The sequence below is a fragment of the Rhinoraja longicauda genome, chromosome 1, assembly GCF_053455715.1.
Source record: "Rhinoraja longicauda isolate Sanriku21f chromosome 1, sRhiLon1.1, whole genome shotgun sequence".
Taxonomy (NCBI): Eukaryota; Metazoa; Chordata; class Chondrichthyes; order Rajiformes; family Arhynchobatidae; genus Rhinoraja; species Rhinoraja longicauda.
This window is the reverse complement of record NC_135953.1, coordinates 6,392,257-6,394,756: the sequence shown is the minus strand read 5'-3', so window position 1 is coordinate 6,394,756 and position 2,500 is coordinate 6,392,257. Positions and strand designations below refer to the sequence as shown.

Genomic DNA, 2,500 nt, shown 5'->3' with positions numbered 1-2,500 from the left:
GGGTGTCCTAGTGCATCAGTCACTGAAAGGAAGCATGCAGGTACAGCAGGCAGTGAAGAAAGCCAATGGAATGTTGGCCTTCGTAACAAGAGGAGTTGAGTATAGGAGCAAAGAGGTCCTTCTGTAGTTGCACAGGGCCCTAGTGAGACCGCACCTGGAGTACTGTGTGCAGTTTTGGTCTCCAAATTTGAGGAAGGACGTCCTTGCTATTGAGGGCGTGCAGCGTAGGTTCACCAGGTTAATTCCCGGAATGGCGGGACTGACATATGATGAAAGAATGGGTCGACTGGGCTTGTATTCAATGGAATTTAGAAGGATGAGAGGAGATCTTATAGAAACATATCAAATTCTTAAGGGGTTGGACAGGCTAGATGCAGGGAAAATGTTCCTGATGTTGGGGGAGTCCAGAACCAGGGGTCACAGTTTAAGAATAAGGGGTAGACCATTTTAGGACTGAGATGAGGAAAAACGTTTACACCCAGAGAGTTGTGAATCTGTGGAATTCTCTGCCACAGAAGGCAGTGGAGGCCAATTCACTGGATGTTTTCAAGAGAGAGCTGGATAGAGCTCTTAGGGCTAACGGAATCAAGGGGTATGGGGAGAAAGCAGGAACGGGGTACTGATTGTGGACGATCAGCCATGATCACATTGATTGGTGGAGCTGGCTCGAAGGGCCGAATGGCCTCCTCCTGCACCTATTGTCTATGTTTCTATGTTTCTGTGTTTACCATTGTCACCTGTACCGAGGCCTTTATCCCTTGTCTACAGGTCGACATTTGGGACTTTATTCCCTTGGAGCGCAGGAGGATGAGGGGTGATCTTATAGAGGCGCACAGATCTCTCCAAAGACGGACAGGTTTGTAGGTTAATTGGCTTGGTTTAAGTGTAAGCCTGTGGAATTCTCAGCCTCAGAAGGCAGCGGAGGCCGATTCTCTGGATGCTTTCAAGAGAGAGCTAGATGGAGCTCTTAAGGATAGCGGAGTCAGGGGGTATGGGGAGAGGGCAGGAACGGGGTACTGATTGTGAATGATCAGCCATGATCACAGTGAATGGCAATGCTGGGCTGAATGGCCTCCTCCTGCACCTATTGTCTATTGTCTATTGTCTAAATTGTCCCTAGTGTGTGTAGGATAGTGTTGGTGTGCGGGGATCGCTGGTCGGATGGACTCGGTGGGCCGAAGGGCCTGTTTCCGCCTGCATCTCTAAACTAAACTGAAAGAGGTGTACAAAATCATGAGGGGAACAGATTGGGTAAGATGCACAGAGTCTTTTACCCAGAGTAGGGGAATCGAGGACCAGAAGACAGGTTTATGCCGCATTTAAAATATTGTGTTCGGTTCTGGTCAGCCTGTGATGGGAAAGGTGTTGCAAAGCTGGAAAGGGCGCAGGGAAGATTTGCCAGGATGCTGCCAGGACTCGAGGGTGTGACCTATAAGGGAGAGGCTAGGCAAGCTAAGACTGTACTCTTTGGAGCGCAGGAGGATGAGGGGTGATCTAATAGAGGTGTACAAAATCATGAGGGCAGATGCACAGAGTCTCTTGCCCAGAGTAGGGGAATCGAGGACCAGAGGACACAGGTTCAAGGTGAAGGGGAAAAGATTTAATAGGAACCTAATGGGTAACTTTTTCACACAGAGGGTGGTGGGTGTATGGAACGAGCTGCCAGGGGAGGTAGTTGAGGCTGGGACTATCCCACAAATGGTGGCGGGTGTATGGCACGAGCTGCCAGCGGAGGTAGTTGAAGCTGGGACTATCGCAATGTTTAAGAAACAGTTAGACAGGTACATGGATAGGGCAGGCTTGGAGGGATATGGGCCAAACGCGGGCAGGTGGGACTAGTGCAGCTGGGACATGTTGGTCAGGGTGGGCAAGTTGGGCCGAAGGGCCTGTTTCCACACTGTATCACTCTTTGACTCTAGGTACAGACTTGTTTTTGCATGCTGCCCAAACAGATCAGATACACAGGTAGTCCCCGACTTACGTTTTAGTACATTTGGCTTGGCTTGGATGATTCTCGAGAGGAGATAATATGATATACAGTGATAGAGTCACACCCCGTGGAAACAGGCCCCTCGGCCCAACTTGCGGAGATCTTATCGAAACGTATAAGATTATTAAGGGGTTGGACACGTTAGAGGCAGGAAACATGTTCCCAATGTTGGGGGAGTCCAGAACCAGGGGCCACAGTTTAAGAATAAGGGGTAGGCCATTTAGAACGGAGATGAGGAAAAACTTTTTCAGTTGTAAATCTGTGGAATTCTCTGCCTCAGAAGGCAGTGGAGGCCAATTCTCTGGATGCTTTCAAGAGAGAGCTGGATAGAGCTCTTAAGGATAGCAGAGTCAGGCGGTATGGGGAGAAGGCAGGAACGGGGTACTGATTGAGAATGATCAGCCATGATCACATTGAATGGCGGTGCTGGCTCGAAGGGCCGAATGGCTTCCTCCTGCCCCTTGTCTATTGTCTATTGTGACATTTCGGGTGTAGAAGCGTCACCCGTTC

The 2,500-nt window shown here is 49.7% G+C and overlaps 1 pseudogene across 1 annotated transcript in view; it reads left to right on the top strand.

Annotated features, from left to right (window-relative positions):
• Positions 1 to 2,500, top strand: part of LOC144598341 (transcription factor COE3-like) — a 167,578-nt pseudogene that overhangs the window by 163,553 nt on the left and 1,525 nt on the right. The window contains exon 14 of the transcript XR_013547852.1: positions 769 to 856. The product of XR_013547852.1 is annotated as a transcription factor COE3-like (transcript). The remainder of the gene's footprint in view (positions 1 to 768; positions 857 to 2,500) is intronic.